Source organism: Uranotaenia lowii, chromosome 3 (assembly GCF_029784155.1).
Source record: "Uranotaenia lowii strain MFRU-FL chromosome 3, ASM2978415v1, whole genome shotgun sequence".
NCBI lineage: Eukaryota > Metazoa > Arthropoda > Insecta > Diptera > Culicidae > Uranotaenia > Uranotaenia lowii.
The window spans coordinates 59,902,211-59,917,002 of NC_073693.1; positions in this window are offsets into that span (position 1 = coordinate 59,902,211).

Genomic DNA, 14,792 nt, shown 5'->3' on the forward strand with positions numbered 1-14,792 from the left:
TGTATGGAAAATGGGGAAACACAACAACTTAAAAATGTTTTTTTTTTCTCGAAATTAACTTTAATGCATTGACTCAAAGGCCTCAAAAGGTGGAGAATCCAATGAAGGTGATTTCATCAGAACATTTCAATGCTTCTAAATTAATAACTTTCTTGTTAATATAGTATTTCTGAAAATTTGACCGAAATTCTGTCAGTGTTGCCTCTTTCTAACAATAAAAAATAGAATGCTCATTTTGTGACGTAATAACTTTTTTTATCGTTTAGCGCTCTTCGGCAAAGTTGTAGCCAGAGAATTTCCCCGTAAGCTCCATACATTGGAATTTCATTTGCATTACGTGATGAACATTTTGTTCATCAAAAAAAAACCAAACTTAAACCAAGGGATCAAATCAAAACCTGGGTACCTGAGTCTCATTTTAAAACATCATTCGAGAAAAGTTGCAATTCGATTCGACACACTCTGCTGATGACATGGGATCGATTACCATCTCGGTACTGGGTGTTAAATGTAAATCTTCGGTTGTTCATGTTTATTCAATCTGTTATCCAAGCAAATTTAATTCAAGTGTACAAAAAAGTAAAAGCTGTTCACGAGCCTCGCATACTTGCCCCTGATCTAAAGGATTCAGCTTTCACCGAACTAGAATGATGTAAAAACGAGAAGAACCCACATTAACAAAACGCTCTTTTCAGGAAGCAACCAAAAACCTGATGACGAAATACATTAATGAGGCAAACAATGAGGAAAATCTAGACAACTTACTAAGAGACGAGAAAATCAAACAACTGCGAACACTCGTACACGAGCTTGAAAACTGCGACGCCGTTGGAACGATTCCGAAAGCGAAAAGCTTCCTCATCAAATCCAGACTGCAGATTGTTTTGGAAAACATGCTGGCCAAAAGCAAGGAGCATTTCCAGCTGCTGAAAATATTTTTCAATCACTTCCAGGATGCTGTTAACGAGGTAACTGCCTAATCTACCTTTCTTTTCAAACAAACACTTTTTGACGAATCAAAATTACAGAGAATCTTGCCGACCCTCAAAACACCGCTGCACTATGCAATCGAGCAGAACAATACAGATTTGATTGATTTCCTTCTTGAACAAGACCAGATCGTTGTGAACGTTCGAGACAGACAATCTAAAACGCCACTTTTGAACCTCTGCGAGATGTACCAGAAAAAATTGGAAAAACAGAAAGCACTGAAAAAAGAGGAAGAACATCTTTGGCAGCTGGATACAATAGAACGTTACATTGTGAAGCTTGTGGAGAAGAAAGCTGACTTCAACATATGCGACAGTCGATTGAGACTTCCGTACGATCATTTGCTGAAATTTCATGCTGACACTCATGAGCTCCGCTGGAAATGTATGGAGTTACATGATGGACCAATCGCATCGATGCATATAAAGAGAGTTTCAGAGGATGAACACCCGGCTGAATCAAAGAAAACCGTTAGAATGGTGAAATTTTATCCCGAGGAAGAAAAGGACAACGTTAGAGTAACGGTTGAGTTGCTGGAAATTTATCTAAGATTCAATCAATTGGAAGAGTTTGATCTGAATTTAGTCAAACTCAATAAGGAACCTGAGGAAACCATTCAAGGTGTTATAAATTTACTTCTGCAAAGTGCCGTAACTCTGGATTTGGGAACAATGGTCAAAAAAATTATAGAGCACACTGGGGACAGAATATTTCAAATTGGCTGTAGGGGTCAAAGTTCCAGCAGAGATGAGAATAAAATGTATTATCGAGAGGAGTTCAAAGGTCTGTTGCGAAAGGCGTGTGATAACGGGAATCTATGTATCGTAAACCTGTTACTGGAAAAAATGAAAGATCGCGAGTTGATTAACGACGATCCCATACTGGTGACGACGCTGACTAAAGCTTATAATATGCGGCACAAACCTGAGAAATACGAGAAGTTAATCAAGTGTGTAGACTCACTGATCGGAAAAGGTCAGAAGATCTACATAACTCGCACTGATAAGTTTGGCAACACTGCCCTCCATGTCGCAGTCAAATATGGCTTTAAGGAGATAGCGCTGAAGCTTCTCCATCAAAAGAATGCCTTTCTTGGCTTGAGGAATGGACTTGGCCATACGCCACTCCATTACGGAGGGTATGACTTTTGGAAGAAGTATTTCGATCAATGTCTTTTGTCAGAACGGGAAAATCATATTTATAGATCGGAAGTTCTATTCAATTTCCATGGGTTTAAAATCAATAAAGGTTTTCAAAAGCCTAAGAAAAAGTTGACAGAAGATGCAATAGTCACATTACAAAAAGCAGTTGAGGAAATTAACGATTTAAGCTCTGATGGAGAACCCACCAGTTTTGAAGCCGTAACAAACTGCTGTGCTCAACCATTACAATGGATTAAAGAAAAGTGTCATGAGGAGTGGACTAAAATATCGAATATAGTTCTGGAAGGTTCGGCATTTAATGTATCTAAAATAGATAAAAATCCTTTTCCAACAGAAATCGAACCAATCATGATAATCGCTGAATCAGAGGAACTGAAACAGTTGCTTCTACATCCGGTAGTACACACTTTTATATTCATAAAGTGGAATCGTATATCTGCGAGTCGATTGATAAACCTTTTATTCATGCTTTTAACAGTGCTCTGCTTCAGCACATACTCGTTACAAGTTTGCATGAATGAAAATGGTTCTATGATTCTTCGTGGACTTTCATTTTTCGGGGTAGTTTTTCTTATTCTCAGAGAGGTCCTTGAAATGTTTATGATGGGAGTAAATTACCTCTCCAGGATGGATTTTTTGGAAAATTTATTCGACCTTTTGCTGATTGTATTTATGAGTTCCGTTTTGTTTGGAGGTTGCAATACTATATTCTCGTCATTAACTGCGGTTATTTTTGCAATGCAACTTCTTACATTGCTGCCGTTCAAAAATTCTTCCTTGTACATTTATATGTTTAAAATTGTCTCGATTAATTTTATAAAAAGTCTGCTACAGTTCTCCCTTCTACTAGTCGCTTTTATCTACAGCTTCTACCTATCTTACAATAATCACTCTAAGATGGATAAACAGCAATCAAATGGAACTTTTACATTCGATGCACCACAGGAGAATTCTGTTGAGCAACCCAATTCCTTCAACAGTTTCCCTACGGTTGTGGAAGCGTCCCTCAAAACTTTAGTCATGACCATCGGCGAAATTGATGCTTCCTCAATGAAACTGGCACCGGAGCAAATGATCGTGCTCGTGCTGTTTATCTTCTTCGCAACCATTGTCATCATGAATCTTATCAATGGTTTGGCGGTCAGTGACATTGCAGTCATTCGGAAGGAATCGAAAATCGTGAAAACCATAAAGAAAGTTTACCATCTGGAACGATATGAGCAAGGCATCCATCGAACTCCTTTGAGACAATTCCTGCGCAAAGTTGAAGGTCTCAAAAAGGGAACTCGGTGGAACTCGTTCGTTAGCCATTTTTGTCCCGGTACATTCTTTGCCAATTTCAAAAACGCCATCGTACGACCCAAGGAGTTGGGCAAAGTTTTGGTTTCTCTCGCACCACCCCGGAAACCCTTGAAACTAACAGACGCAAAAAAATCATCTACGAAACAATCGAGCCAGGAACAAATTTCTCAACAACCTCAGGAACCAGTCCCCCAAGACCCATTGCGTCCTAAATCAGAACCTTGCACATCTGTTCAGATAGAAGAGCCCCAGGTATCGTCTTTGCAACAACCAGCAGTCGAGGAGCCAACGTCCCTTGAATCAGAACCTTGTGGAGCTGCTCATAAAGCGGAGGAGGAATCCGACAAATCCAAGCCTCAAAAAGATCGGAACCTGAAATTGTTACCAACTTTACCATTCGCTTGGTTCACTTCGAATGAAAACACCAATGGACACTTTTTGAATTTTGGGTTCTACAAATTTCCACTCTTCCACGTTCTGGATGCAGAAACTATGGAGTCGATTCACGAAATCTGCAACAACGGAGAAAAATCGATTCGAGAAGACGATCCCTGAAAGTGGCGATATTTCAATAAAGAAAATTAAATACATGATTTCTCATTCCATTAAGAATTTGTTTTTATTCTGTCACAGTAATTTGAAAAAAATTCTGTTTATTGAGATGTTATTATGAAGTGGTCAGTGATTCCGGTTTCAGATTCAAATTTCAGATTTAGATTACAGATTCAAAACTCAGATTAAGATTTCAGATTCAGATTTCAGATTCAGATTTCAGATTCAGATTTCAGATTCAGATTTCAGATTCAGATTTCAGATTCAGATTTCAGATTCAGATTTCAGATTCAGATTTCAGATTCAGATTTCAGATTCAGATTTCAGATTCAGATTTCAGATTCAGATTTCAGATTCAGATTTCAGATTCAGATTTCAGATTCAGATTTCAGATTCAGATTTCAGATTCAGATTTCAGATTCAGATTTCAGATTCAGATTTCAGATTCAGATTTCAGATTCAGATTTCAGATTCAGATTTCAGATTCAGATTTCAGATTCAGATTTCAGATTCAGATTTCAGATTCAGATTTCAGATTCAGATTTCAGATTCAGATTTCAGATTCAGATTTCAGATTCAGATTTCAGATTCAGAGTTAATAAAGTTGCTGGGAATTTCTTTTTCTTCTATTTATCACAACACTAGTTTTTCATTTACACTTCACTTTATTTGAACACCTAGTGTGCTCTTTTATTTATGTTTTACATCGAGTAGAACTGCGGAACTGAACTATGTCATCTGTACTGCACTATGGAACTGGACTGAACTGAGTTATAGAACTGAGCTGACTACATTGGACTGAACCATCTGTACTGGACTGAACTGAGTTATAGAACTGAGCTGACTACATTGGACTGAACCATCTGTACTGGACTGAACAATCCTTAATCTCTTGGACGAGTATTTATACAGGAAATCAAGATGACGAAGTCATCTGATTCCTGATTAAGATTTGATGGCACGCGCCAAGGTGGACATCGCCACGCGACAAAGTCGTAAACGCGCCAGGGTGACATCGTCACGCGAGAAAGTCGTAAACTCATCGGGGCATGTTATTGCCATCCTACCGTGAAAGTAAATTGTTTATAAGATTCGATGCTATCGAAGGAGCATCTCTCCGATGGATGAAGGATTGTTTTTCCTAACTGATAAGACACGACGGCACTGGATGAGACCGTGTGTACTTGGCAATGAATCATTCCTACTTTCCTTATCTAATATAGTGCGACGGATCGGCACTGTTTAACTAGGAGGAATGATGGAATAGTTTATGTTCCTTTAATTAATGACCTAGTGACTAACTTTTATAGTGTTTTAGTTTCTTAGCTTTTGGTTTCCTAACTTCAGATTTCAGATTTCAGATTCAGATTTCAGATTCAGATTTCAGATTCAGATTTCAGATTCAGATTTCAGATTCAGATTTCAGATTCAGATTTCAGATTCAGATTTCAGATTCAGATTTCAGATTCAGATTTCAGATTCAGATTTCAGATTCAGATTTCAGATTCAGATTTCAGATTCAGATTTCAGATTCAGATTTCAGATTCAGATTTCAGATTCAGATTTCAGATTCAGATTTCAGATTCAGATTTCAGATTCAGATTTCAGATTCAGATTTCAGATTCAGATTTCAGATTCAGATTTCAGATTCAGATTTCAGATTCAGATTTCAGATTCAGATTTCAGATTCAGATTTCAGATTCAGATTTCAGATTCAGATTTCAGATTCAGATTTCAGATTCAGATTTTAGATTCAGATTTCAGATTCAGATTTCAGATTCAGATTTCAGATTCAGATTTCAGATTCAGATTTCAGATTCAGATTTCAGATTCAGATTTCAGATTCAGATTTCAGATTCAGATTTCAGATTCAGATTTCAGATTCAGATTTCAGATTCAGATTTCAGATTCAGATTTCAGATTCAGATTTCAGATTCAGATTTCAGATTCAGATTTCAGATTCAGATTTCAGATTCAGATTTCAGATTCAGATTTCAGATTCAGATTTCAGATTCAGATTTCAGATTCAGATTTCAGATTCAGATTTCAGATTCAGATTTCAGATTCAGATTTCAGATTCAGATTTCAGATTTAGATTTCAGATTCAGATTTCAGATTCAGATTTCAGATTCAGATTTCAGATTCAGATTTCAGATTCAGATTTCAGATTCAGATTTCAGATTCAGATTTCAGATTCAGATTTCAGATTCAGATTTCAGATTCAGATTTCAGATTCAGATTTCAGATTCAGATTTCAGATTCAGATTTCAGATTCAGATTCAGATTTCAGATTCAGATTTCAGATTCAGATTTCAGATTCAGATTTCAGATTCAGATTTCAGATTCAGATTTCAGATTCAGATTTCAGATTCAGATTTCAGATTCAGATTTCAGATTCAGATTTCAGATTCAGATTTCAGATTCAGATTTCAGATTCAGATTTCAGATTCAGATTTCAGATTCAGATTTCAGATTCAGATTTCAGATTCAGATTTCAGATTCAGATTTCAGATTCAGATTTCAGATTCAGATTTCAGATTCAGATTTCAGATTCAGATTTCAGATTCAGATTTCAGATTCAGATTTCAGATTCAGATTTCAGATTCAGATTTCAGATTCAGATTTCAGATTCAGATTTCAGATTCAGATTTCAGATTCAGATTTCAGATTCAGATTTCAGATTCAGATTTCAGATTCAGATTTCAGATTCAGATTTCAGATTCAGATTTCAGATTCAGATTTCAGATTCAGATTTCAGATTCAGATTTCAGATTCAGATTTCAGATTCAGATTTCAGATTCAGATTTCAGATTCAGATTTCAGATTCAGATTTCAGATTCAGATTTCAGATTCAGATTTCAGATTCAGATTTCAGATTCAGATTTCAGATTCAGATTTCAGATTCAGATTTCAGATTCAGATTTCAGATTCAGATTTCAGATTCAGATTTCAGATTCAGATTTCAGATTCAGATTTCAGATTCAGATTTTAGATTCAGATTTCAGATTCAGATTTCAGATTCAGATTTCAGATTCAGATTTCAGATTCAGATTTCAGATTCAGATTTCAGATTCAGATTTCAGATTCAGATTTCAGATTCAGATTTCAGATTCAGATTTCAGATTCAGATTTCAGATTCAGATTTCAGATTCAGATTTCAGATTCAGATTTCAGATTCAGATTTCAGATTCAGATTTCAGATTCAGATTTCAGATTCAGATTTCAGATTCAGATTTCAGATTCAGATTTCAGATTCAGATTTCAGATTCAGATTTCAGATTCAGATTTCAGATTCAGATTTCAGATTCAGATTTCAGATTCAGATTTCAGATTCAGATTTCAGATTCAGATTTCAGATTCAGATTTCAGATTCAGATTTCAGATTCAGATTTCAGATTCAGATTTCAGATTCAGATTTCAGATTCAGATTTCTATCTCAGATTTCAGATTCAGATTTCAGATTCAGATTTCAGATTCAGATTTCAGATTCAGATTTCAGATTCAGATTTCAGATTCAGATTTCAGATTCAGATTTCAGATTCAGATTTCAGATTCAGATTTCAGATTCAGATTTCAGATTCAGATTTCAGATTCAGATTTCAGATTCAGATTTCAGATTCAGATTTCAGATTCAGATTTCAGATTCAGATTTCAGATTCAGATTTCAGATTCAGATTTCAGATTCAGATTTCAGATTCAGATTTCAGATTCAGATTTCAGATTCAGATTTCAGATTCAGATTTCAGATTCAGATTTCAGATTCAGATTTTAGATTCAGATTTCAGATTCAGATTTCAGATTCAGATTTCAGATTCAGATTTCAGATTCAGATTTCAGATTCAGATTTCAGATTCAGATTTCAGATTCAGATTTCAGATTCAGATTTCAGATTCAGATTTCAGATTCAGATTTCAGATTCAGATTTCAGATTCAGATTTCAGATTCAGATTTCAGATTCAGATTTCAGATTCAGATTTCAGATTCAGATTTCAGATTCAGATTTCAGATTCAGATTTCAGATTCAGATTTCAGATTCAGATTTCAGATTCAGATTTCAGATTCAGATTTCAGATTCAGATTTCAGATTCAGATTTCAGATTCAGATTTCAGATTTAGATTTCAGATTCAGATTTCAGATTCAGATTTCAGATTCAGATTTCAGATTCAGATTTCAGATTCAGATTTCAGATTCAGATTTCAGATTCAGATTTCAGATTCAGATTTCAGATTCAGATTTCAGATTCAGATTTCAGATTCAGATTTCAGATTCAGATTTCAGATTCAGATTCAGATTTCAGATTCAGATTTCAGATTCAGATTTCAGATTCAGATTTCAGATTCAGATTTCAGATTCAGATTTCAGATTCAGATTTCAGATTCAGATTTCAGATTCAGATTTCAGATTCAGATTTCAGATTCAGATTTCAGATTCAGATTTCAGATTCAGATTTCAGATTCAGATTTCAGATTCAGATTTCAGATTCAGATTTCAGATTCAGATTTCAGATTCAGATTTCAGATTCAGATTTCAGATTCAGATTTCAGATTCAGATTTCAGATTCAGATTTCAGATTCAGATTTCAGATTCAGATTTCAGATTCAGATTTCAGATTCAGATTTCAGATTCAGATTTCAGATTCAGATTTCAGATTCAGATTTCAGATTCAGATTTCAGATTCAGATTTCAGATTCAGATTTCAGATTCAGATTTCAGATTCAGATTTCAGATTCAGATTTCAGATTCAGATTTCAGATTCAGATTTCAGATTCAGATTTCAGATTCAGATTTCAGATTCAGATTTCAGATTCAGATTTCAGATTTCAGATTCAGATTTCAGATTCAGATTTCAGATTCAGATTTCAGATTCAGATTTCAGATTCAGATTTCAGATTCAGATTTCAGATTCAGATTTCAGATTCAGATTTCAGATTCAGATTTCAGATTCAGATTTCAGATTCAGATTTCAGATTCAGATTTCAGATTCAGATTTCAGATTCAGATTTCAGATTCAGATTTCAGATTCAGATTTCAGATTCAGATTTCAGATTCAGATTTCAGATTCAGATTTCAGATTCAGATTTCAGATTCAGATTTCAGATTCAGATTTCAGATTCAGATTTCAGATTCAGATTTCAGATTCAGATTTCAGATTCAGATTTCAGATTCAGATTTCAGATTCAGATTTCAGATTCAGATTTCAGATTCAGATTTCAGATTCAGATTTCAGATTCAGATTTCAGATTCAGATTTCAGATTCAGATTTCAGATTCAGATTTCAGATTCAGATTTCAGATTCAGATTTCAGATTTAGATTTCAGATTCAGATTTCAGATTCAGATTTCAGATTCAGATTTCAGATTCAGATTTCAGATTCAGATTTTAGATTCAGATTTCAGATTCAGATTTCAGATTCAGATTTCAGATTCAGATTTCAGATTCAGATTTCAGATTCAGATTTCAGATTCAGATTTCAGATTCAGATTTCAGATTCAGATTTCAGATTCAGATTTCAGATTCAGATTTCAGATTTCAGATTCAGATTTCAGATTCAGATTTCAGATTCAGATTTCAGATTCAGATTTCAGATTCAGATTTCAGATTCAGATTTCAGATTCAGATTTCAGATTCAGATTTCAGATTCAGATTTCAGATTCAGATTCAGATTTCAGATTCAGATTTCAGATTCAGATTTCAGATTCAGATTTCAGATTCAGATTTCAGATTCAGATTTCAGATTCAGATTTCAGATTCAGATTTCAGATTCAGATTTCAGATTCAGATTTCAGATTCAGATTTCAGATTCAGATTTCAGATTCAGATTTCAGATTCAGAATTCAGATTCAGATTTCAGATTCAGATTTCAGATTCAGATTTTAGATTCAGATTTCAGATTCAGATTTCAGATTCAGATTTCAGATTCAGATTTCAGATTCAGATTTCAGATTCAGATTTCAGATTCAGATTTCAGATTCAGATTTCAGATTCAGATTTCAGATTCAGATTTCAGATTCAGATTTCAGATTCAGATTTCAGATTCAGATTTCAGATTCAGATTTCAGATTCAGATTTCAGATTCAGATTTCAGATTCAGATTTCAGATTCAGATTTCAGATTCAGATTTCAGATTCAGATTTCAGATTCAGATTTCAGATTCAGATTTCAGATTCAGATTTCAGATTCAGATTTCAGATTCAGATTTCAGATTCAGATTTCAGATTCAGATTTCAGATTCAGATTTCAGATTCAGATTTCAGATTCAGATTTCAGATTCAGATTTCAGATTCAGATTTCAGATTCAGATTTCAGATTCAGATTTCAGATTCAGATTTCAGATTCAGATTTCAGATTCAGATTTCAGATTCAGATTTCAGATTCAGATTTCAGATTCAGATTTCAGATTCAGATTTCAGATTCAGATTTCAGATTCAGATTTCAGATTCAGATTTCAGATTCAGATTTCAGATTCAGATTTCAGATTCAGATTTCAGATTCAGATTTTAGATTCAGATTTCAGATTCAGATTTCAGATTCAGATTTCAGATTCAGATTTCAGATTCAGATTTCAGATTCAGATTTCAGATTCAGATTTCAGATTCAGATTTCAGATTCAGATTTCAGATTCAGATTTCAGATTCAGATTTCAGATTCAGATTTCAGATTCAGATTTCAGATTCAGATTTCAGATTCAGATTCAGATTTCAGATTCAGATTTCAGATTCAGATTTCAGATTCAGATTTCAGATTCAGATTTCAGATTCAGATTTCAGATTCAGATTTCAGATTCAGATTTCAGATTCAGATTTCAGATTCAGATTTCAGATTCAGATTTCAGATTCAGATTTCAGATTCAGATTTCAGATTCAGATTTCAGATTCAGATTTCAGATTCAGATTTCAGATTCAGATTTCAGATTCAGATTTCAGATTCAGATTTCAGATTCAGATTTCAGATTCAGATTTCAGATTCAGATTTCAGATTCAGATTTCAGATTCAGATTTCAGATTCAGATTTCAGATTCAGATTTCAGATTCAGATTTCAGATTCAGATTTCAGATTCAGATTTCAGATTCAGATTTCAGATTCAGATTTCAGATTCAGATTTCAGATTCAGATTTCAGATTCAGATTTCAGATTCAGATTTCAGATTCAGATTTCAGATTCAGATTTCAGATTCAGATTTCAGATTCAGATTTCAGATTCAGATTTCAGATTCAGATTTCAGATTCAGATTTCAGATTCAGATTTTAGATTCAGATTTCAGATTCAGATTTCAGATTCAGATTTCAGATTCAGATTTCAGATTCAGATTTCAGATTCAGATTTCAGATTCAGATTTCAGATTCAGATTTCAGATTCAGATTTCAGATTCAGATTTCAGATTCAGATTTCAGATTCAGATTTCAGATTCAGATTTCAGATTCAGATTTCAGATTCAGATTCAGATTTCAGATTCAGATTTCAGATTCAGATTTCAGATTCAGATTTCAGATTCAGATTTCAGATTCAGATTTCAGATTCAGATTTCAGATTCAGATTTCAGATTCAGATTTCAGATTCAGATTTCAGATTCAGATTTCAGATTCAGATTTCAGATTCAGATTTCAGATTCAGATTTCAGATTCAGATTTCAGATTCAGATTTCAGATTCAGATTTCAGATTCAGATTTCAGATTCAGATTTCAGATTCAGATTTCAGATTCAGATTTCAGATTCAGATTTCAGATTCAGATTTCAGATTCAGATTTCAGATTCAGATTTCAGATTCAGATTTCAGATTCAGATTTCAGATTCAGATTTCAGATTCAGATTTCAGATTCAGATTTCAGATTCAGATTTCAGATTTAGATTTCAGATTCAGATTTCAGATTCAGATTTCAGATTCAGATTTCAGATTCAGATTTCAGATTCAGATTTCAGATTCAGATTTCAGATTCAGATTTCAGATTCAGATTTCAGATTCAGATTTCAGATTCAGATTTCAGATTCAGATTTCAGATTCAGATTTCAGATTCAGATTTCAGATTCAGATTTCAGATTCAGATTCAGATTTCAGATTCAGATTTCAGATTCAGATTTCAGATTCAGATTTCAGATTCAGATTTCAGATTCAGATTTCAGATTCAGATTTCAGATTCAGATTTCAGATTCAGATTTCAGATTCAGATTTCAGATTCAGATTTCAGATTCAGATTTCAGATTCAGATTTCAGATTCAGATTTCAGATTCAGATTTCAGATTCAGATTTCAGATTCAGATTTCAGATTCAGATTTCAGATTCAGATTTCAGATTCAGATTTCAGATTCAGATTTCAGATTCAGATTTCAGATTCAGATTTCAGATTCAGATTTCAGATTCAGATTTCAGATTCAGATTTCAGATTCAGATTTCAGATTCAGATTTCAGATTCAGATTTCAGATTCAGATTTCAGATTCAGATTTCAGATTTCAGATTCAGATTTCAGATTCAGATTTCAGATTCAGATTTCAGATTCAGATTTCAGATTCAGATTTCAGATTCAGATTTCAGATTCAGATTTCAGATTCAGATTTCAGATTCAGATTTCAGATTCAGATTTCAGATTCAGATTTCAGATTCAGATTTCAGATTCAGATTTCAGATTCAGATTTCAGATTCAGATTTCAGATTCAGATTTCAGATTCAGATTTCAGATTCAGATTTCAGATTCAGATTTCAGATTCAGATTTCAGATTCAGATTTCAGATTCAGATTTCAGATTCAGATTTCAGATTCAGATTTCAGATTCAGATTTCAGATTCAGATTTCAGATTCAGATTTCAGATTCAGATTTCAGATTCAGATTTCAGATTCAGATTTCAGATTCAGATTTCAGATTCAGATTTCAGATTTAGATTTCAGATTCAGATTTCAGATTCAGATTTCAGATTCAGATTTCAGATTCAGATTTCAGATTCAGATTTTAGATTCAGATTTCAGATTCAGATTTCAGATTCAGATTTCAGATTCAGATTTCAGATTCAGATTTCAGATTCAGATTTCAGATTCAGATTTCAGATTCAGATTTCAGATTCAGATTTCAGATTCAGATTTCAGATTCAGATTTCAGATTCAGATTTCAGATTCAGATTTCAGATTCAGATTTCAGATTCAGATTTCAGATTCAGATTTCAGATTCAGATTTCAGATTCAGATTTCAGATTCAGATTTCAGATTCAGATTTCAGATTTCAGATTCAGATTTCAGATTCAGATTTCAGATTCAGATTTCAGATTCAGATTTCAGATTCAGATTTCAGATTCAGATTTCAGATTCAGATTTCAGATTCAGATTTCAGATTCAGATTTCAGATTCAGATTCAGATTTCAGATTCAGATTTCAGATTCAGATTTCAGATTCAGATTTCAGATTCAGATTTCAGATTCAGATTTCAGATTCAGATTTCAGATTCAGATTTCAGATTCAGATTTCAGATTCAGATTTCAGATTCAGATTTCAGATTCAGATTTCAGATTCAGATTTCAGATTCAGATTTCAGATTCAGATTTCAGATTCAGATTTCAGATTCAGAATTCAGATTCAGATTTCAGATTCAGATTTCAGATTCAGATTTCAGATTCAGATTTTAGATTCAGATTTCAGATTCAGATTTCAGATTCAGATTTCAGATTCAGATTTCAGATTCAGATTTCAGATTCAGATTTCAGATTCAGATTTCAGATTCAGATTTCAGATTCAGATTTCAGATTCAGATTTCAGATTCAGATTTCAGATTCAGATTTCAGATTCAGATTTCAGATTCAGATTTCAGATTCAGATTTCAGATTCAGATTTCAGATTCAGATTTCAGATTCAGATTTCAGATTCAGATTTCAGATTCAGATTTCAGATTCAGATTTCAGATTCAGATTTCAGATTCAGATTTCAGATTCAGATTTCAGATTCAGATTTCAGATTCAGATTTCAGATTCAGATTTCAGATTCAGATTTCAGATTCAGATTTCAGATTCAGATTTCAGATTCAGATTTCAGATTCAGATTTCAGATTCAGATTTCAGATTCAGATTTCAGATTCAGATTTCAGATTCAGATTTCAGATTCAGATTTCAGATTCAGATTTCAGATTCAGATTTCAGATTCAGATTTCAGATTCAGATTTCAGATTCAGATTTCAGATTCAGATTTCAGATTCAGATTTCAGATTCAGATTTCAGATTCAGATTTCAGATTCAGATTTCAGATTCAGATTTCAGATTCAGATTTCAGATTCAGATTTCAGATTCAGATTTCAGATTCAGATTTCAGATTCAGATTTCAGATTCAGATTTCAGATTCAGATTTCAGATTCAGATTTCAGATTCAGATTTCAGATTCAGATTTCAGATTCAGATTTCAGATTCAGATTTCAGATTCAGATTTTAGATTCAGATTTCAGATTCAGATTTCAGATTCAGATTTCAGATTCAGATTTCAGATTCAGATTTCAGATTCAGATTTCAGATTCAGATTTCAGATTCAGATTTCAGATTCAGATTTCAGATTCAGATTTCAGATTCAGATTTCAGATTCAGATTTCAGATTCAGATTTCAGATTCAGATTTCAGATTCAGATTTCAGATTCAGATTCAGATTTCAGATTCAGATTTCAGATTCAGATTTCAGATTCAGATTTCAGATTCAGATTTCAGATTCAGATTTCAGATTCAGATTTCAGATTCAGATTTCAGATTCAGATTTCAGATTCAGATTTCAGATTCAGATTTCAGATTCAGATTTCAGATTCAGATTTCAGATTCAGATTTCAGA